The sequence below is a fragment of the Fukomys damarensis genome, unplaced genomic scaffold (assembly GCF_012274545.1).
Source record: "Fukomys damarensis isolate Sample0158 unplaced genomic scaffold, DMR_v1.0_HiC HiC_scaffold_18, whole genome shotgun sequence".
NCBI lineage: Eukaryota > Metazoa > Chordata > Mammalia > Rodentia > Bathyergidae > Fukomys > Fukomys damarensis.
Genome location: NW_022900930.1, coordinates 1,673,105 through 1,695,287, shown reverse-complemented (window position 1 = coordinate 1,695,287; position 22,183 = coordinate 1,673,105). Strand labels below are relative to the sequence as shown.

Genomic DNA, 22,183 nt, shown 5'->3' with positions numbered 1-22,183 from the left:
GTGGCCGCATTGGGAGGTGACCACTCCTTAGGTCTCCCAGGGTACAAGGGCTGCTCCTGTTAGCACAACTCCCTCGAAAACAGACAACGGAAGCATTCAACCAAGCAGTCCGCTTCCTCCTTTCTCCACAGACTCTGTGTCAACCTTGTCCCCACAGTGATGGAGATCAAACCTGGGCCTTCCACTTGCTAGGCAAATGCCCTTCCATGGAGCCACACCTCAGCCCTCACCATTATTTTTCAATTGTGGACCAGATCCATAGGCAATGGCCACACGAGGTCTGCTGATAAAGACAAATTAGAATGGAGAAGCACAGACAAACTGGTGATGTTGCAGCTACCACTGATCCCCTCTAGAATGGGTAAATCTGAGACATTTAGGAATTGGAAATAATTTTCCAGATGACCATCATCAAATAATTTGTACATTACCTCTGGATCCTTGTGAATTAAAAAAAAATACTGACCACTCTTTTCAATGACTCAGGGCTTCTACCCATGCTATGAGAGAAAACTCTTGAATTTGAACCGTGTAATTATAGCTAACCATTATGAAAACCTGTGGCATGTCAGTAAGTCTGCTAAGTATTTTTGTAGGTATCGTCTCAATTAATTCTAATAACTCTGTGAGAAAGGTATAACTATTTTTCCCATCTAAGAGATGAGGCTTACAGATTTAGGCTGACTTGCTCCAGGTCATTAATCCTAAACCCTGAGTGGGTCAGCTTTCCATTACCATAACAAATATCCAAGATAAATAAACTTATAAGGAAGAAAGGTTAATTGGGGCTCACAGTTTCAGTCTGTGATTTTGGGGCATGTGGAAAGGCAAGACATCATGGTATGGTTGGAGTACAACACAGAACAAGCCGCTCAGCTCAGAGCAGCTGGGAAGCAGACAGAAAGAAGGTCCAGGGAACCATTATCCCTCTAAGATCACATCCCCAGTGACCTAAGTTCCTCTGATTGGGCCCCATCTCGAAAAGCTCCGTCAGCCTCCCACACACTGGGAATCATGCTTCACCCACGGGCCCTTGAGGGGACGCTTATCTCAACCCAGGACCGTGTCTCACTGTGTACTTTTAAACACCATGTGGTCCTCACAGACTCTGTTGCTGCAGAATTCTTTATAATGAGCCCCAGACTTAAAGTAGTCATTGAATGGACCGAGGAAATCAGGGAGAAAAAGTCAGACCTTCTTCCCAGTTTTACCCACATTTAAAAATGACTTTTCTCACAAAGTGGCAAAGGGTTCCCAGGGTCAAAAGAGCTACTGTGGCCGAGGCAATGCAAGACTTTTGCCGCTCAATATTTAGCTGTTTAGAAAACCACACTTTTGGCTAACCCACAAGTAAGGAGGAAGGCTAAATCCTACAAGCAAACCTCTAACAAATGCATCAAAGTCACAAATTAAACACTCTCCTACTGCTCTCATTTTCTGATGAAAGGAGGCCCAGGTCCTGAAGCCTACTTAACTCAAGCCCCATATAATAGCCCAGGCCTGAGAAGCGCCTCACCCCAAGGGTGGCAGGAAGATCAAAACTGAGCACCAGTGTGCTCCGGAGGAGAATCAGCACTGACCTGCGGGCTGTCCCAACGCGTGTGGGAGTGAATGAGCACAGCTTCCAAGCCATTTCCATTTTTCAAGCTCTCTCCCCACCCTGAGGTGGCCACTGCCCTTGCTTTGGTTATGTTTGATGGCTGAATATTGGGAACCAGCAGCCTGGAGTACAGGGAGGAGAAAGCTGCAGAGACCACCCTGTGCCAGACTCAACCCAGGCGTGTCTGAACCAGCCCACATCCCGGTCAGCGTCCACTGCTGCCCGATGAACCTTGGACCTAGAGGTTCTTGTTGAACAAGAGAAGTTCTCAGTGGGTTCATTGAGGTTCTCACGAAGAGAATCACTGTCAGGCCAAGGCAAAATCAAGTCTCCCCTCTGCTTCCTCTCTGCGATGCACAGAATGGGAATGGAGAAAACCACGTGCTATAGTTTGACTCATAAGTGTCCCCTAAGACCTATGCATTAAAGACTTGATGCCTTAGTGACAGTACTGGGAGGTGATAGACCTTGAAGAGTTGGGGCCTAGTAGGAGATCTTTCAGCAGCAGAGTGTACTCTACAGGGGATTATGGGACTCTTGCCTTTTCCGATTTTGAACTCCCTGGCCATGAACAGTTTTGTTCTACCTCATTTTCCCACCACAATGTGCTAAATTGCCTAAAGCTATGAGCCAAGTGATCAGACACTACAGCCTCTAAAACTGCGAACCAAAATAACCTTTTTCTCTTTATAACTTGATTATCTCTGGTATTTGTGATAGCCACAAACATCTGACTTAACACTCTGCAAAGAGTTCTGCATGGAAGCGAGGGAGTGAGAACCACCTCCCTCATCAAAAAGTGATCCCAAGTTATTAGAACAGTCCCAAGCTACTTTCCAAAGCCTGAGGCTTGGAACACAATATTGCCTACAGGAGCGATGAAACACATCCCCAGGTAGACTCACGCGTGCACCAGCTGACAATGTGGGAGCCACCCTTTTCTGCAGAGAAGTGAGTCGGTGGTTACGGAGTGCACGCCACATGCTGGGCTCTATAGCTGCTATCTACAGATGATCGGTGCTACACACTGTTCCCTGTTTGCTACCGCAACTGTGCTAAGTAGACATCATGGTTATTTTATTAGAATCGAGGAGAGAAACCAAACTAAGTAACGACAGCACAAAGCAACAATTTGTAAGAGACACAATCAAGATTAGAAGCCACACCTAACCCCATAGCCGTGTCCTTTCCTCCCATACCACCACTTGGTGTAAAATGATACTGCTTCAGTGGAAACTATTTTACTCTTTTGATTGTGTTGCTTTTAATCACAATTCAAATCAAGAATTAGTGTTCTTTTGCCATGACCACGTAAAGGAATTTAGTTTACATGGGGGAGGTGAAGGGAAAGGGGAAAACTGATGGAAATGTGTTATGCATTAGACTCTACTTCTTGCCATTTGGCTTACTTTCTTTTTTGAGATGGGAGAGTAGGAAAGAAGGTACATATGGCCAGAAATTACTAACATCTTTCCATCTTTCAAGGTTTATTTTAGGGATGCAGATTACCAACAATGTTTAGATAAGTAATTACCTGTCCAAAGCTGATTTCCCCCTGCCTTGTGGATGCATGTGCAGCCCCCAATCATACCATCTGGGGGCTGCTGGCCCAGGGACAGCCACAGACTCCCTCCCCCATCCTCGACCCCCATGCTAATGTGCCTAGACCCCAGGGATCTCATCTATGGCCAGGTGCCCAACACAGTGGTGGTAGAACTCTAAAAGAAGAAGACCCAGGAGGGAGCAGCAGTTGTCCCAAGAGAACAGGTCCTGGATGTTCTATGACCTCACAGTCCAGGTGTTCTATCTGTAAAGGATAAAGCATGGTCTGGACTTAACATTCAGAGGGCCCATGCTGAGCAATACTGGGAGCCCAGATAGTCGTCTCCAGCCAGGTTCTCTACCCTGGGCTCTGCCTCATCCTGACAGAAAGCACTAAGTCTAAACAACATCCCAGCTACCTGTAACAGTTAAACCCTTCACTGAAACATGGCAGGAGAAAACAGAAACAAAACAACTTCTTTTTCTGAGTAACAATGTCCCCCAAGGATAGGACATTACTCCCACCTATGCATTACTAACAGCAAGAATTCAGAGCCCCATAAACTTTGAAAACCCAAAACTTCAGGCTGCAATTAGGGACTGTCTGGGTCTTTCTCAGCAATCTTAAAACAAATAATCCCTTACAGTCAAGTAGACCATTGCAGCTTCATTCCACTTTCGGTCACTCAAACCGCATTTCTGCTCACAAATTATACTTCCTTGATAGCCTCCCCATGAAGTTTGGCCATATTCCTGAGGCTGAAATGAGAGTCAGAAAGTCAGTACACCCACCCCAAGCCCACACTTTTGCCAAAACCATCTCTTTCTCCTGACTTCCTGGCTGTACTAATGATGCCACTGTTCCGCCAGTGACTTTGACATCGTGCTTGGATGGAAGTCAACCACAGGCCAAGAATCAACAACTTTTCCAATCAGTGATCTAGAGTTGCTATAGAAATCTCAGAGGGAAAGGCAGAAATAGGGCAGGAACCCATTTGACTACAGATAGTAGTGACAAGGAAGGGCAAAATGTAGAGAAAAGGTAGATGAGAGACCTAAGGAAGCACCTTTGCTGGAGTGAGAGGAAAGAGTGTAAGTTATCAAGTCATCGGAGGCAAAGCGAAGAAACCAGGCAAACCAGGGTCATGAAAACCACGGTGGAAAGCCATTTCAAATGGCAGAGACACCCCTGATCCCCCAATGCTGAAAAGTTTAAAAATGAGTCTGAAGGGTCGGGGATTTAGCTCAGTGATTCCACTGCCTGCCTTGCAAGAGCACGAGTTCTGTCGCTGGTATCAAAAAAAAAAAAGAAGAAGAAGAAGAAGAAGCCTGAAACTAGATCACTTGATTTGGCCATTGGAAGGTCACTAGAGACCTGTGGAAGGCTAGGATCTGAGGGGCAACGGCGAATTCCAGAGATCCAAAATCCTGTGGGAGGAGAAAACAAAAGCAGGTCCTGTCCACAAATACCAAAGTCCTGCATTGCCTACACAGTTCCTGCGGGCCACTTCTAGCCAGACACAGTAGACTGCGCACATACAGGAATTCCCACTGCTTAATGAAGTCAATGTAAAATTATAGTTTAAAAATGTTATAAACACACACAAGAAAATGGTAAGGGAAACAAGAATATATCAACAACATTTTGCATAATAGAAAGCAAATGCATGGTAGAACTTGGCTTGGCAGAGAAGAGACACCGAAACCCAGCTGCCTACAAGGAGAGATGCCAGTAGGAAGCAAGCTGAACCTCACAGCAGGACCCCAGAATGCTCACAGGTGGGGTCTACACACCATTTCCTAGGTTTGCTAAGTGCAGGGATTGGTGAGAGGTCTGCACAGGGACACTCAGATGCATTCCCAGGCCTATAAACCCAAATGGCTCCTCCTCCTAACTTCAGCAGTAACCAATAAGGTAATTCTACACAGAGGTTTGACCAGAAACACACAAGGACAGGTAGTGGAGCATTGCACAGGCACCACAGGATTTAATAAAAGTCTGCAGAGTAAAAGTAGGACCTGCAGACCTTAGAACACAGGTGTGCCCCCCAGTGAAAGGGCTGGACAGTTACTGTGACAATAGCTCAGAAAAAACAGGATCTGTTCCCCCTCTGCTCCCTGCTAAAAAATCCTGTAAAATGAGAACAAAAAAATCACAGGCTCTAAATATAAATAGAGAGTTTCCAATTCCATACCTCAGTCTTACATTCAAATGCACCTTCAAGGCTTGGCAGACATCTGAGGAAAGACTTTAAATGTGACAGAGACCAACGCATACAAAACAAATTTTTTTAAAAATTCAAAGGTAACAGTCATTGCAGGGAGCAGAAAAACATGTTTTAATGATAATAAAATTAGAGATATTTTACTCATAAAATGAGAACATAAAACTATTACAGGGAGCATTCAGGGCACAGAAAAAGTGAAAAAGTACTTGGATATTTAAAATAAAAGACAAGAACCGAAAGATCCAAAACAAATGATTTTAAACAGGGTTAAGGAAATTTCCGGCGAAGCTGAACAATATGACAAAGAGGGGGAATAACAGAAAACAGAATATCAATCTAAACACTGCAACACCTAAATGAGTTAAAGAAGGACCAGTAACAAAAAAGGGGGAGATAATACCAAGAAATAACTCAAGAAAGTTTTCCAAAAGTAAAGGACATGAGTCATCGGGTGGCCGCAAGGAACTCAGCAAGTAAGAGTAAGTCATTCGTATCTCAAATAAAACATGGGATGTTGCAAAAGAAAGGAAACATGAACACAGTATACTTTATGGCTCAGCTGCAAATTCTACATAATTCCAGTAAGTCAAAAATTGATTCACCAAAAGAGTAACATAATTAGATTACAGAAATAGGGTAAGAGAGATTGATCTTTAACTTCAACAACAGAAAATCAATAAATAGCATTGAAACACTAAAATGAATGACTCAAACACTATGCATGTTGCATCTTTGCTCATTTGCTAAATATCACAAGAAACAGTTAAAATAGGTGAAAATTATTACTTCTAGGTCATGAGAATTGGCAGTGAGAGGGTCTGGGACAGAGGACTGCATTTTTTTTATTAAAAATCTTTCTTACTGATTTCTTAAATATGACATTTATTTTGAAGCAAAAGTTTTAATTTTTTTAAATGTGTTATGGTCTAATAAGAATATAAAATGTAAATGAATCACAAAATGTTCAATCATTGAAGAATAGAGATTACATTTGCAAACTTTCCATTCTCTAACCAACTAGAGCAGCCAGCGTAGTTAGAGCTTCAGAATTCACTTAAGACTTCCACTTTTTCAACTAGTTGTTTTGGAGGAAGAAAGAGGGGCAGCCTATGTACAGATCTAGTTGACCCTCATCATTTTTCAGATTTAAAAATCCATTCGGCTGGAGTGTGGATTATTTATGGTGAACTGGAAGGGACATCAAACCTAGTCCTGGCTGCTGGGAAACAGCCGACCAAGGCCCTCCAGCTGGAGGCTCTCCCAGCTGTGGCTGCTACCTGACCCCCTTGCCTGTCCTCGCAGAGCACCTTGCTTTGTCCCTCACTTCCTCCAGATGGAAAGCAAGAGCACATGAATGAGGTCCTGGCGAACTGGGACCACTGGACCAGCACTTGGACACATTCTCTCCAGCAGGCACCAATGAAAAACTAACCAGGGTCAGACACCAGACCGTGTAAGCTGACCCTCAAGAAACATACTCCTCTTTTAAACTACTTTCTTCTTCACAGAGGTCCCAAGTTCCCAGAAGGATGACTGGAGGAGCAAAGTAAACTGATGAGTAACCAACCTCTTTACCACCCAGAGTCAACCCCTCAGGTCAGGAAGGGCCCCAAGATCCCGGTGCTCCAGCCCTGCCGGCCCAGCTTAAAACCTCCAACTGCATGGAGCCTCCAGATGGAAAAGTGTTCAGATAAAGCTTCACTGTGCCACGAAAACAGACAATCCTGCTTTTCTCCTTCCTCGGTCCAGTCCACTTATCTCTTGGGTGGGCACCCGGAGGCTAGAACCAAATCCAGTGGAGATTCGGTAACAGTGCCAGGTAAGGCCCCAAACTCTGAGAAGCTGTGGCCCCTCTCCATGCTCAGCTGAGGGTCTAGGCACTGTGGAGAGATGGTTTTAAGGCACTGGGTCTGGATGAGTCCTCCTGACAAAGCTCCTCTGGATGGCAGTTTGCCAGAACCCTCTGTTCCCAGCAGGAGTCAGTGTCTGGCATCATTAATTCATTTAGCAAAGAAAGGAGCTAGCACTTTGTCACGATAACTCAGACTCTCTCCCTGACCACAAACCACACACTACATATTTACAAGTATTTACTGACTACAAAACATACCCCCCGGAAAAAGACAAAAGGCAGCTTTCTCTCCCTCTTATCTACAGAAAATAGGAGTTGTAGAAAATGCTCTAGAGGAACTCTTTCAGGGAAAATTATTTAATTGAAGTGGTCCTGTTTTCTGGATCTAAATACCTTAGGAAGATAGTTAAGCAGGAGACTAGAATTTGCGACTTCACAAGCTCCTCTCCCCCTGTATCACCCCCCATGCACAAAGGCGCGCGCGCATGCACACACACACACACACACACACACACACACACACACAGCCTCAATGTCAGCCATCCGGAATCCCGCTGCCTAATTGCTTGATTTCATGAACTGTGTTAAATCCCACTGATTTAAGCTAATGGTGCAAAATGAAAACCCCACTTTGAGAGCAAAGTGTTGCCCACTGTGGTTTTCTTTGGGAAGGCACGTGTGCTGGTGCCTGTAGCAGCAAAAGCCTAAACTGCAGAGTAGGACAAAGAAGATCTCCGGCTCTTCCTCTCCCTGTTGTGCACCCTTACACCTCCACCTGTTAGCCCTCCTCTCCCCGGCAGGGGGCAGAGGAGAAGTGAACAAGCCATGTGTACATGGCCCCTCATGAGGATTGCCTGAAGCAAGGTTCCAAGTCCCAGGAAAACTGCAAGGCAAACAGCTGCTCCTACCACAGGGCCACTGGATTTCCATCCCTCTCCACTCCACCTCCCGGTGTTCACCCAAAGAGCAAGTTGGAATATGGGCTGATCTCGTGGAAGGAGGAAGGTGGAGAGTAGGCGAATGGGCTTCGGAGCCAATGAACGGGAGAAGCCAGGGACATCCCCGGCTCTGAGAACTGCGAAAGTGAGCAGGCCTGAGCAGCATTAGGGTCACAGGGAAGATGTACTAAAAAATGCAGAATGTTGAGCTCCACCGAGTTTCTGATCGTGAGCAATGGGATGGGGTCTAAGATTTGTATTTCTTACAGGGTCGTGAAGATGTTGACGCTTCTGGGGAAGGAAACCTACATGAAGACCACCAGTTTAAGGGGCTTGAGGCACAGGCTGACACCTTGACATGTCACCTTGGCTGTTGACCTCCGTTTCCATTCCAGCACTGGCAATCTAAATTCAAATTTTCAATTTTCCTTCTTGTCTTTGAAATCTTATATCGAAGCCCAGGCCACCCAGAGGAAAACACCCTACATGTTAGATGGCGAAGACCGCCCTTGCCTGTCCACATCCCCCAGACGCCTCACCTACGTCCACCCCAGCCAAGCCCTGCAGATCAGACGATGCCCAAGAGTATTATCTTGGTTATGAAGTAGTTTAAAGTCCAAGACAGCCCCAGAGAAGGACGCTCCAAGCAAGGTGGCCAGTGTGTGATAAACAGTGAAGAAAAAAAAAAACCTAGGGCAGGTGCTGGCCCCTGAGAAATCCCTGGGAGGAAACCAAGTATGGACCTCTGAGCAATGGTGGCCACAGGCACATCTTACTCTCCTCCTCTTACATCCTCTGAGTGTGGCCGACTTAAACACAGAGAATTCACTCCAGGCAAATTTTATTCTTTATTTATCTGTTCTTCAAGCCAATCCAAGATGCACCTTTTCTAGGAAGCCTCAGTTCCAGCTTTGACCCTTCTGGTCCTCCCTGCCTGAACTTTGGTTTAGCATACTTTCACCTGCTAATTGTCTGTAGCCAGGCCGCATCCATCCTCCTCCCTACTGTAAGCTCACGCAAACCTTTTTCATCTCTGCTCAGTCACCAGAGCAATGAATGCCTAGCACATCAAAGAGCTCGGTTATGCATCAACGGACATGCAAATGAAGGAAAAGACAAAAACAGCAAGTCACCGCCCTGAAGTTCACAGCCTCATTCATGGGACTTCAAATTCTCTGCTTTAGAGCTAATAATAACAACAGCTAACTGTTCCTTGGTGCCTGTGCTGGCACTGGTCTGTGCACTTTTACACATACAACCCCTGAATCCTCTAATTATCCCACACAGCAGAAGCTTCAATTATAACCTGATTCTAAAGAAGGGACTTAGGCAGGAAGTCATTTGCCCAAGTTCCAGCTAGTCAACGGCAGAAGTGAACTTTCATCTTAGGAAGCCAAACTCCCAAAATAAAAATAAAGCCAAAGGTTAAATGAGCTGCACATACAGACAGGGTGCCCCGCATCCTGGGACATCCTGTCCACCCACCCTAAGGCCAGCTGCTTTTCGGACAAGGGTCAAGAAAGCATCTAAGTGAGCTCTCACTGGCCCCTTTGCCCTCCGAGAATTCTAGGTAAAAAAGGATTCAGAAAGGGAGCCAACGCTCTGTTTATCAGAGGCTTCTGCTAAGAAAGCTGAAAGAGAAGCCCACATCCGCATTCCAACAATCGTCAGCTTTCTCTTCAGACCCCAGTCCACCAGACTGCACGCAGTGTCGCGTTCACGGATTCAGGTTCTCCTGGCTTTGTCGCATTTCTCATTCTCCCTGTCCAGCCAACTTGTGATGTTTGGATTTTCAACTCTTCCAGAGTTTGTAGTAGCAGCAGAGAGGCTCACAGACGCAGCCACCCTGGCAGCCCGCCTGGACTCTGACCTTTGGTGAGAGCCAAGGTCCAGTTTGACCCTGGCCCATGAGCACACCTTATCCATCCACAAGCCAGGCAGCACCACGCTGCACCACCAAGTCAGGGGAGTCAGAGGGAGGGGACACAGGACATACGGCTTTCTGGTCCCAGGAGACAGGCAGTAGGAATGATGGATTCTCAAAGGTGAGACTCGTCTTGGCCGGAGATGGGTTTGGTTGAAACCAAGAATCAAAAAACTGAATGGGAGTCAGCACCAGTCCCATGCCAAGGCTGGCCTAGCCTCGATTTTCTAGGGTTCCAGCTCTCTGCCCAGCTCAGTTGGCCTGCACTCAGGGTGGCAATGGGCATCAGCCTCATGCTAAACATCCTGGCTCTTCCCCTGGGCCTCTGACTCTCATGGAGTCTCCTTTCTCCTCTCAGCCTGAACCTTCACTCATGAAAGGGCAATGCAGAGGTTCTCCAGGCCTGACAGAAGCAAACAGTGCAGGAGACACAAGGGCAGGCTGTGAAAGTGCGTGTGGGCTTGACCAAGCTCTCCTGTCCTGCTTCCTCAGGAAAGCCACTTACGGAAGGAAAACAAAGAAACAAAGCTTCCCTGTGGTTGCTGAGACTCTGGCCTCAGGGCCCCGTCGACTCCAGCAGACATGGGTGGCAGGCCCACATCCTGGGGTGCCTTCCCCAACTTCTACTGCTTGCAGGGCAAATGCTTTCTAGGACACTGACCAATTTCCTGGCTTCAGAATTGTCTTTTTTCCTACATTTTTATTAGTGAGTGCTGGTTATACTAATTAATGCACTTCACTTCCGCGTATTTGTACAATGTGCATGATGTGTACAATGCTTTAATCATTCCTTTTTCCCCCATCCTCCCCCCATTTCACATTTTAGGTGGTTCAATGTGTATAATGTGTTTGGATCATATTCATGCCATTATCCACCTTTACACCCCCCCTTCTTTCAAAGGCCAGCAGTACCCACTACCAGAAGTGCTTCTCTTCCTAAAGAAAAGGCAAAATCCCAGGGTCAGGGTGCTGCCTGTGTCAGAGAACCACACACGCGCTCTACCTCCCCAGCAGGAGCACACACTGATGTGCAAAACCAACCCACTGGCTTCCCTGAGTTCTGTTCTGCCACCCGCTCAGGCAGCATGCGGAGTCCTCCGCCGCCGCCTCCAGCTGCTCTCTGAGCCCCCCACACCCCCATCTCACGAGTTCTCCAGCAAGCTGACTCTGCTACAAAGTTGGAGGTATCTAGGAGGGGTGGGTGCCGGCATTCCTCCCGCTCAGCAAGGGAGGGATCCGTGGAAGACAGATGTGTCCTTGCAGCTACATCCCAGAGAAGTCAGGCAGCACACACAGCATTCAAGGCCCTGGCTACCATCCAAAGAGCTGAGACGAGGTGGTGAGTGGGAGGCCTCTTGTCACCTGTCACATGCTACACAAACATCAGAGCAGGTTCGTGCTTTTTGTGGGCAGCTGTGGTTTAAGAGACGAAATAACTAATAACCATGATGCCAGTTTGTCACAGTGGAAGGTTTTCTGATGTAGGGGCTCAGTGTCACCCCCCCCCAGCCTAAAGGGCTTTGAGCTGCAGCCTTTGCAAGAATCCACACCACCCTCGGCCAACTGAGAAAGACTCAGCAGCAAGATCTAGGATCCTTTCCAACCTTGCTGACGGCTCTCTACAGGCAAACCTAGCCTGCTTTGGATTCCCCAGGTACCTCTGACGAGTGCACCAACTGCACCCCACAGTCAAATGGACAGTTTTCAAAGGGCCTGAGAGCTTAAGGCAAGCCCTGGGGGCTCCCTACCAGAGCACTGCAGAGCCGCACAGCAAGCCATGTGGGGCATGGTCAAGACCCCTGCCTTCTCCTAGCCCTTCAGGACCTGCATCCTCAGCCCTCTGGGGTCCCAGACTGCCGCCCTTTCTGCCTGCCTCACACACTCCTACTGCAGCTGCGTGCAGACATCTCTCTTCTCATGGCTTCCAGAGTGGCTCCACTTACAACAGACAACAGTGTCTGTAAGGACAGAAATTAGATCCTGTAGCACCCTCCTGTCCCAGCATCCCAACAGCACGGCTGCTGGCTGCATTTTGAGCAGCTCCCTGTCTTCCAGTCACTACCAAACCTATGTTCTGCCAGGCTGTGATGCAGCCCTTGAGCGCCCACCCCACCTCTGGATTTCCTCCACCAACTGAGGCACTACAGGTGTAGACAGGGCTCTTTGCACTGGAAATCCCTTCCAAGAGCCAGGAGTGCACCTGTCCCTCCCATTTAATTTTCCCAACAACCTCATTATGTGGGTACTAACACCATCTTTTAACACTAGGGCTGTGAGCATACAACTTTTCCAAAGATGCCAGCTGGTAAGCGACAGGGACAAGATGCAAGCTAAGGAAATTTGGCTCTGAAACCCGATAGCATGCTGAAGAGTGTTCCTAATAAGGATCGAATCCACAGAACCTCAGAATGGGACCCTGCTTAGCCAAAGTAGTTAGTTAAGATACAGTCACACTGTTTGCAGAAGCCCCTAAATCCAGTGACAGTGTCCTTATAAGAAGAGAAGTGAGACAGAAGTAGAGACACAGGGAAGGAGCCATCTGAAAATGGAAACCGAGACTGGAATTCCAAAGGGAGAAACACGAGGATGGTGGGAGGCACCAGGAGCCAGGAGAGGTGTGGAATCGGTGTCCCTCCCAGGCCCCAGAGGGAACTTATGCTACTGACACCTTGACTTTGTGCTTTGGTTCTGGAATTGAGAGCACAAGTCCCCAGTGCTCAGGCCCCTCGGTTTCAGGTTGTTATAGCCACACTAGGAAACACAGACAAGGCTACACTCAATGCTGCTGCAGTGCCCATCAACAGGTGGACCGTCAGCCACAAGCAAGGTGGACGAGGGCTGGCTGCCCTAGTTCCTCATGCCCCACCTAGCCTGCTGGCTGGGTTTGGACCTCGGCTTTGCTGCATGACTTTGGGTGTCCACTTGAACACTCAGCTGAAAAAGGGAACTAATGACATTTTCCATACTTCATAGGGTCAATATAAAAATAAACTCATGTAGGGGAAAGCAATTTGAAAATGCAAACCTGTTTCTCTTACTTTAAAACATAGAGTCTTTGGATACGTTTTCTATTTTATGTGACTATGATATATAATGTAGATAATATAATGTTTAATCATAAAATGTATTGTATAATGTGAATACATTGTCTTTTCAAAACTAATTGCAGATTAAAAATAAATTATATAGACAGATTTACGTTTTTACCCATGTTTTATTCATTCCCTTATTCATATGATCTCCCTTATCTTCTGCCCCATTTCTAAGTACCACTCTGCTTTAGGAGAAACAAAAAAGTGGAAAACAAGATTTTTTACTCTTATTAGGCCAAACTAACTCCCAGGTTAGAAATGTGGATTCATTTACCTGTGGCCTTTCGAGAAGCTCTCTGTGACTCTCTAAAGTCCCTCTCTCCTCCTGCTCCCTGAAGTGCGAAGGCTCCAGACCAGCTCTGCACAGATTCCTGGTCCTCATTTCACTTCCGACCGTTTCTCCCCTCCCGCCACCATGAAGACTCCGTAACTCTATCAGCTGACCTGCAGTCACACCTGAGCCTCTCCGTCTGGCTCCGAGAAGCCATTTTCCTGGAAAGTGAGTGCCAGTTACTGGGCTGGTGCCACCCCCAATCTTCCTCCTCCTCTGGACCCCCTTCCCGGCCATAGACTCCCTTGGAAATAGGAGCCGACTGACTGCCAGGATTCCCCCAGTATACATCCATCCAGTCTCCCGCATCAGACAAACCTGGAGGCCAGGAAGGAGGCTCAGAGAAACCACTCAGACACGGGAAGTGGCAGGTTACTTCTCCAGCCATTCTCAACATCCTGACAGGTAGCCCACTGGAGGGGCCCAAGGCCAGCCCGAAACTACCTCCAAGTATATGAAAACCTCCCAGGCCAAACCTAATTTTTGTGGGAAAAAACTTAATTTCTCCACTTGTCTTGTATTTATTGATTAGTTCATTCAGTCTGTAGAGTCAATTCGAGCCTGTTCCTGTGTTCGGACCAGGGGCTTCAATTGGCCTACTGCTGTACACATGGTATCCCAGAGGAGAGGGAGAGGGTGCCACTGCTGTCCCAACACCACTACCTGCTTGGAACCAAACAGCTACCCGGGTGTTGCAGGAAAGAAAACGCTAAGACAGCCAGTGAGGCCTCATCACTGAGAGCAGATGTGCAGCCGCTAGAGAACTCCAAGAAGAGTCTGGTTCGTGAGCCGAAATGCAGAAACAAGACCCAGGGAGGAGAGAACTGCAGCCTTTGGCTTGGCACAGTGACTCCTCTCCGAGACAGCCGTGCCGCACTGCAGGACGGAGCCCCGTGAAGATGGTCGACACGCTTTCCCCGCGGGCTTGCAACACATCAGAGCAAAGAAGCCTCCCTGGACACCCTCCCAGGAGAACAGCAGTCAGGTCCCAGCCCAGCACTTCCGTGCTCCACAGCAGCAGGGACCACTGTCAGGGACCCTCATCCCACTGCCCAGGAGACCGCAGAGCCCCTGGTGAGCATCTGGCCAACTCCGGCCAGTGCAGGCTACCACTCTCTCACGTGGTTCGGATAGAAAACCGTCACTCCTACCCTGTCTTCGAGACCGCAGACCTTTTGAAAGACCATGGTACCAAGTCTCATTCTACAGATCAGTAAACTGAGGCCCAGAAAGAAATCCAAGTCTACCGCCACTCGGCCACCAGCAGCTAACAAGCACCAGGGCCAGACCCCACCTCCCGTGAGCACCCCGTGCCTTCTCCCCCAGTCACTCTCCCCTCTTTTCTTCCTCCACATACACTGCCTCAGAAGCCCCTCAGTTTCCAGCCTGTGGGATCCAACCATCTCCCCTCCTTCCCTTTCCAAACGCAGGCAATCCTCCTGCCTTCTGAATGCCAGAACCAAGTGCCAAAATTCAAGAAAACTAAGCCCCACTCCATGCCAGAGAAGCACAATCCCAGCTCATTATCAGATAAATCACTTCCTGGAAGAAACGCAGCTGCAGCAGAGGAGGAAGCCAGCTTCAGTCCCCCCAGCTCCTCCAGCCCTCCCTGTCTGTCCCCTGAATTCAGCCCCGGGCCCCCTTTCCCTCTCAGAACCATCGAAAAGCCCAAATAGCAGCGCTGAGACCAAGACACCAACATGGAGCCCTGGGCTTATCGCTACGCCACCTGGCTCTGAAGAGCACACCGGGGGAGCCAGGGGCCTAGCACGCAGGGTACCTCCAGCCTCCCAGGCGGACACCCTCACCCTTCAGGCCACCTCAGAAGGCAGTATCCTGTGCTGGAGTTTTAGGGTGTGGCTCTGCTGGAAACTTCCAGGCTGATGGCTCTTGGGGAGGAACAGGCAGCTTCCAGTTACAACCCCAGCTTCCCACATCTTAGTTGCTCCACACCAGAGTCCTTGTACATCCTGCTTCCAAAGAGCCCCAAGAAAGGTGGGGGCAGAATAGGAACAAGCAGCAAAAGAAAGGGAAAGTACCCCATGATTCCCTAGGTCTGCCTGTCCCTGACAGGGTGCAGCATTCCAAACAGGGAGATCTGCCAGCAGATACATTAGGTCTGTAAGAGAAGAAGGCCCAGGCGGAGGGCTGTCAATCACAGGGTAATCGATGCATGTATCCATTCTCCCCCTTTCCCAGCCAAGGCAGCTCAGTGCTCAGCTTTCACAGCACCCCTCCTTCACACACGGTGAAGACAAAATCCCCATGAAAACCTATCCCACGGCGGCACTAGATGCTCCCACCGGTGAGCGATGGAGCAGAAGGTGAAGGAGGCCCCACTGAGCCTGAACTTCGGTCCTTGTGTGCTGGGCTTCCTTACTGGCAAGTGAAGACCGCTGCAGAGTCACTACCAACCGAGACGAGGATACATGCTCTTCCCCTGCGAGACACCTCTCCAGACATCCTCACTGTGCTGTTTCTGCACACCCAGGTCACCAGAGAGATCTGCCACGGGCCAGGGATTTAGCTCAGTGGTTCGGTGGCCTGCCTCGCCGAGTTCGATCCCCGGTAACCCCCCCCAAAAAAAACCAAAACATAGAGATCTGCCAGTGAGGTCAGGGACTGGAGAGACCCTTTCTCAGGTGGGATCCCTACTCTGCTGGTGACCTCCTGGGCCAGGGACCCTCACTTATTCCTCCACCTTCCTCTTCCCCACAAGAAGGAAGGTTCACCCAACACAGCCTCCTCTGGGAGAAGCCACTGCCAGGAGACACATGGCAAGTGGTTTAAGAATCGTGTGTCACAGAATGTGAAGGGCTCCAAAGAACCACATGGCCTTACTTTCTGGCTTCTTGCCAAAGGCAGGTCTGCCAGGCAGCACGGAGAAGAGCCCATGCACCTTCACCTCTTTGTCTGTAGGGTCTCATTTCCTGACAAGGCGGCCCAAGCAGTTCCTGTCCTCACCAAGCCAAGTTCTACCGGAGCTATGTGGAACACAATCCCCCTCTGCCAGAGACTGCCATGGTTCTCTCAGTTATTTTCCTCCTGGTGTTTGCAATCCTAAGAGGCAGACATTCTGGAATACACAGGCTCATCCATAGGAGGAGCGGCTGTGGAGATAAGCGCAGCCGGGCTCTTTGGAAAGTGGGAGACAGCCAACCTGACACCACTAGGGCTGGGAACTTAGGCCCAGCAGCTTACTTCCTCTTCCTCATCCTCCCAGCTGTTGCCTTCCAAAGATCAGCCATCAGCCATCATGTGCTACAGGAGGCTGAATGCTCATTCCGAAGGCTGGCATCCCTTCAGAGGATGGGCACCAAGAGGAGCAGTAAGAGCACTGGGCATTTGCTACTGCAAGTGACATGTCACACCTGCCCTGGGGTTGCTGTAGTCACTGTCCCCTCTTTGGGGGTAGGGCTGGCACAGGTCTTACGCCCACATTTCCCAAGCATCTTCTCCCATCTATTGCTCTAGATCTCAGAGTCTTCCATTAAAAACAGCAGCCCTCGTCAGCCCAAAGATGTTTAGGGTCAGCTTAGCTTGCATTTTAATAACCTGGATAATTCTTTTTTTGTTTTGTTTTGTTTTGTTAGGCCCCTGAGAGAAACGTTACCATGATGATGCCATTCAGTGCCGGTACCTCTGTAACATGCGCTCACCATTTTTTTAAAGGAAAGTATGGCTATGTGATAAACGCTTTGAGGGGAAGCAGCTATGTGGGGTGCGCTGAATGCCCTACCCGGGAGCAAAGCTGCAGTGGGTGCCAAGCAGAGCCAGAGATGGCACTCTGTGACCGGCTTTCGCAGGGGGAGTCCCCGGTCACATGAGAACTGTACTGTGGAGCTCCTGGGACAGGAGCTCCCGATACAACCCCGTGGGGTCTCTGCGCCAGCTTGGTGAACGTGCACTGAACTGGTCATCTAACAGATCTGCCAGTGTTTCTATCAGGCGGATGAGAGACCTGTGGCTCAGAGAACTGCACTTGACTGCTTTGTGACTCAATTCTGAGTGTGAGAAGCAACTGCTTAGAAAGTACTTGTTCCACACTTCCAAATTATTCTAAGAAGCACCATCGGCCCCAGGCAGGGGAAGTCGTGCAAGGATGCCCCCTTCTCTGGGCTCAGACTATCGCCCACGACACGTTCTAGGGAGGCTCCACACATGTGGGGACTCTCCCGTGGGGAGGGGCTGAGGTCAGGATGCCCAGCAGCCCCTCTGCCCCTCGTCAGAAAATGAGGATCGCCAGGGTGTGTGGCACATTGCCCTTTGCTGTGGCCCTACAGCCCCTAGCTCCACCCCTCACCCAACTTCATGAGTGCAGCCCCTGGCTTCCCTCTGCTGTAACCTCTCCCACACATGCCTCAGAGGAAGCCTACTAACAGACACACCTGGGGAGCAGGGAGGAGGTGCCAAGGAAGACACCGTATCCGGAAACCAGGTCAGAAAACAACTTCAGAGCTGGAGGGAGGTGGAGAGACTACCTGTGGGGTTTGCTTAAGGAAACCAACCCGAGACTAACAGCCTGGCCCAAGTCACAGTTCCATGAAAGCCACTGGAATTAACCCTAGGATATCAGAATTTCTTATTTCTACCGTATCGCATTTTACCTTCTCGTGCATAAATTTTTATTTTGGGGTTTTGACAGATGGGTAAACTGTGCCAGACAAAGAATTAGTGTCCTGTGTACAAAGACATTACAGGTGATACTGGGCCCTGAGCTCAGGCTGTACACCCCTGACATGATGTGCTCTTTCCAACTTATTTTTTAAACCCTAGGAATAACACCTTGCCCTCGGTGATAACCCCTCCATCCACTGAAATCTGCTGAGGAAGTGACTCCTGTCCAGACAGTCAGCAGTGTTAAGTGAGTTTGCTGCAAATACTAAAACCTAAACAAAACCAGCCTATCTGGCATGTGGAGCAATCAACGACACAAAGACCTCAGGAGAGCCCCAAGCTTATGAAGACAGGCTTTGGTCTGCACTATGGCATCGCTGCATAGTCTTCCCCAATGGGCTTCTCCAAAGCCTTCCTGGAGCAAGGCAAGATAGGCAGCATGCTCTCTGAGACCTGGGAGAAGCCCTGGGGGCAGGGGAAGCTCAGCTCTCACTAGGGAAGCCTGCCACCCGCAGGACCAGGCCAGCTGGAACAGGCAGATGCCTTAGCAGTGCAGCCAGCTGGCTGGCCAAGCCCTGCTCACCGGGCGGATACACTGTGCCCACACAGGCGTGGACCACGTGCAATGGCTTCATACCATGAATGATGCTCATGTCTGTATTCACATGTAGATGCCAGCAGGCACACTCCACTGCTCACACACATCTCCACCCACCCTCGCAGACAGCCGCATGCAGGCACAGACTCACACATGCACACACACACACCACCATATGCACTCCATCTACATGTCTCTGCTCCATCCATCATGGTAGCTACAGCCTCTCTTGCTTTCCTCCTCCAAAAAGCCCAGCTCAGATACCCAAGCCGACCCGGGCCCTCAGCCATGACTAACATTCCCAGTCCTGCCCTTGTGGCTCTGAAGCCTGTGCCTGCTGCCTCCCTGGGCCACTAACAAGCTCACAGAGAAGTCAGGGCAGTTTATGACAGCTGTTAATGATGGCTGCTTTTGGTAATGACCAGGTCTGTGACCACCCGAGTATGAATGATTATAGGCTCTGAACACCCAGTGTGGAGGTTTTCTAGGGGTGCTGACCCCAGCAGATGGTCTGTCCTTGGCTGCGGGGCTGCTCTGCTGACCTCATCCTTTGGGTGGGTGGCCCTGAGTGGACCACCTCCAGGGATATTACTTGTGCCTCCCCCCAGTTCCTCAGAGAATAGCATCTGATCTCTTCTCTGTGGCTTTCTGTGATGCCTTCCTAGGAAGGACTGTACCTTCCTCTACACTACCATCAACCAGCTCTTTCTCTAATAAGGACGATTCCTGAATCACAAGGGCAGGAACTGCATCCCAATTACCCCGCACAACTGTTTCACAAGCACTGACTACTGCTGAGCCTGCCCTGCAACATACCCGATTCAAGAGCCCAACCAAGACCCTGACCCTAACACACACTGAGTCACTCAAGCATCTTCCTCCTCCTCAAAGCCCTAAGTACCTAAGGAGTAGCACACAGGAACAGGGCACCCAGGTCTATGAGGCAGTACAGAGGCCCCTTGGAAAAGTCCATGACTAACTTGAAGCTCTTCCTCCAGCCATCCTGGCAAAGGGGACAGTAAGGTCCCCTGAGCGGCTATGTCTGCTCAGCCCATGGCCCAAGGAGGTAGGTGTTCCTCTTCTTCCTCACTGCAGCTTTGCAGGTTTCTCACTCCTGGTACAACACAGAACCAGAAAGAACTGCTCCTGCTGAAGTATGGGCCCAGGCACCAGCTATCTTCTAACCGACAAAGGTTTTATCTTCCTTGCAAAGGGCTTAACTCAGGATGCAGAGCCCTGGAGAAAGGATGAGGAGGCTCCAAACCCTTCACTGCAGCTGCCTTGCTTGGCTCGGAAGATGGAGACTCCTCTTCCCAGGCCTTCAGAAGAAGCAACACAAACGCTTCCTGTCTGCTCAGCTAAACATCTCTATGGATGATGATCTGGAAGTTATGGAATGTGGCAAAAAGATCAAGCAGAGCTCTATACTCAGCAGATACCCAACAACAGTCCCCTGAATTCAGTCTGCAAGAGTTCATGTCCTCTGTGGACACTTCGATTTTCAAAAGAGAACACACATGCATAAATGCACAATCAGTTTTCCAATGAAAATGAGGTGTGAAGAGTAAAGACTGCAATCACAGAGGCCCAGTACTGGCTGCCATGGGCACCTTGCAGGCTGCCGGACCTCTCTGCACCTCTCCACCAACACTGAGGCAGCGATTGCCTTCAGCCATGAGCCATTTCCCAAAGCTGAATAGATACGTAGCCAACACTGCTGTGAAATGAATTTCAAAGAGCTCACTGAGAAGAGAACACCTCTGAGAAGCCCACAGGAAGTGTCCTATGAAGAGGGCTGAGGGGAGCACCAGAGAAGACAAGGGAGAGAAAATCCACCTCTTAATCCTGCCTGAATGAGCACTGTGGAGGGAAGCCGACTTCTCATTTGCAACACTGCCAAAGTCATGTGTTGGTGTCTCTTTCCAACTCACAGACATCCTTCCAGAATTTGGAAAGGATTTCCCTTAATTCCTGCCTAAAGAAAATACTCCTTTATTCCCCCAAATAGCTGCAAGCCAGGAAGCATGTACAGTGTTGCCCACATACCAGCCCTGAAAGCTACAAACAGTCCTGCTGCCCATGCCTGAGGCCCCACTGTAGCAAGCACCAGAGACAGACACTGCACCCCCAAGACCCGGATGTGAGTGTGACTGTCTGCCCATGGACACATCCCCAAAACCTGCCTGACAGCCACAGATGTCACCTCTGCTCCAAAGTTCTCGCTTGCCACCTCTTCCCCAGCAAGAGGATCAGGATAAGAAGCAGGCAGGTAGGGCCTAAGTTAGAGGAGGCACCCACAACCACTTTTCAAGGGAACTCAGGGTTTCGGTGAGGACCCCAAAGCCAGCATGAGCTTGAAGCTCCAGGGCCCAAACTGCCAGACAGCAAGCAGTTCGTCACCCAAACTTCCTTCCCTGAAACACGGCACTTGGCACAAAGCCTTCCTCCGGAAGCACTGGAGAGCTCTATCTCATATCTATCTCAGCCTCATCAGGGTTGCCCCAGGGTGCCATGTTATCACTGCCTAAGACCAGGTCTGCAGCACAGAGATTTCTCTGCCTTCTCCTGTCCCACACAGGCTTCCACCAACAGGCACAGCCAGAGACCCCAAGGAAACATCTGGAGGGCTTTTTGGGTTTTGCCACAATAGTTCGAGCTCAGGAGAACCCAAAAGAGGATTTCTTTCCCCATCACCATGCCGCTGCCCCAGCTCCCCGTCACTCAGCACACCCAGCTCCCGCTAGGTGGATTCAACAAATGTCTGTTTCAAAGAAACCTAAGCTGGCTGCTTCTGCTTTGCTGCCTCGGAACTGTCACAGGCTGATGGTGTGACGCTGAGAGACGCCATCTGCGGCTTGCCTCCCTCCAAACCAGGAAGCCACTCAGGTGGCTCCTAGACCCAGGAAAGATCAGGCTTCTGCAGATGCCAAGGTGTCAGTCCACCAGCTGGCCCGGCTGCAGTGCCAGGTCCTGCCGAGCGCTTCAAGGGTGACAGGGCTAGTGACGGGCAGGCCTCTTACATGGCAAAGCTGTAGTTCAAATATTTATTGTATGTGTCTGGCTTTCACACAGAACCTGCAACCTGCCAGTTACCAGTGTTTACCTTGGTAGAAATGCAAGGGAAATCTTAGTCTGAACAGGCCCAGAGTTTATTTTACTGCCAGATAAACAACTTTCTTTGATAAATCATCCGTGTGACAGTGTTCCTGAAAGACTAAACAAAGATTTCAAGCACAATCTATAGGCTTTTGAGAAGCCTACCAAAGCTAATGCACGTTTAATTGGCTGCTCTAAGCAGGTTGGGGCAGGGCAAGGGTCTGACATTTCTTTGGCCATTTGTTCTCCTTTAAAAAAAGTATATAGATTGGCGTTTCTGGCTCATTTCTGCAAAACTGGGTGAAACCTACCCATATTTAAATGGTCCTTTGCCTCTGAATATGGCCTTTTTTTTTTTTTTTTTT

General features: G+C 49.3%; 1 protein-coding gene across 1 annotated transcript in view; it reads right to left on the bottom strand.

Moving 5' to 3' along the window:
* Positions 1 to 22,183, bottom strand: part of Sfrp1 (secreted frizzled related protein 1) — a gene marked incomplete at its 5' end in the record, with an annotated part of 36,732 nt that overhangs the window by 1,778 nt on the left and 12,771 nt on the right. The window lies entirely within an intron of this gene.